This window comes from Macadamia integrifolia, unplaced genomic scaffold (genome assembly GCF_013358625.1).
Source record: "Macadamia integrifolia cultivar HAES 741 unplaced genomic scaffold, SCU_Mint_v3 scaffold566, whole genome shotgun sequence".
Lineage (NCBI taxonomy): Eukaryota > Viridiplantae > Streptophyta > Magnoliopsida > Proteales > Proteaceae > Macadamia > Macadamia integrifolia.
In genome coordinates, this window is record NW_024870487.1 from 197,403 (window position 1) to 198,130 (window position 728).

Sequence of the window (728 nt, forward strand, 5' to 3'; positions counted from 1 at the left end):
CAGAATTCTCGGTGGAGTTCCCGAGACATGTAGTTGATGAGTTAGCTTCTGATGCGTTGGACAGGCACCGTTTTCGATTTGGCTAAGCCTTTGCTTGTTTCCCCTGCTGATGGCCATGCCGAAGGTGGAGGTTGCAAGTGGGTTTAGTGGGATTGGCCTGTCCTTTTGTATTTCTCTTTGTTTTGCTCTGTTCTCTTTTAATTAATGACCTTTTAGCAAAAAAAAAAAGGAGATTAAGAGCAAAGAGAGGGTGCTGAACTAAGAGATCCCACAAAGTAATTCTCTCTCACTCTCAACAAAGAGATATAAAAGTGAGAACCCATACTTAAGAGTGGATAGAGCACATTTGGGACATTATATGAGTAGTTTGATTTATGGACATCCATAGATGAAATTCACACGATAATGGAAGTTTTATACTATCATGATATATATATATATATATATATTTTGGTGCAGAAAAAGAGTGCTCTATGGTAGTGATTGTAGCCCCTAGGCCGAAGTCCCCTGCAACAAACAACGTTTCTGCAAGAAAAACAAGTGATAATGGGGCATGCTAACTCGAACAGACAATATCACGATATCTAGTTATCTTATTTATCTTTCTTTCCTTTCACATCATAATTAATTGAATTTCTACAATATCACCATATCTAGTTATCCAATCTTTCTTTCATTCTTTCTCTTCTTCTTTTTCAACATTTTTTTTTTTTTTTTTTTTTTTTTTT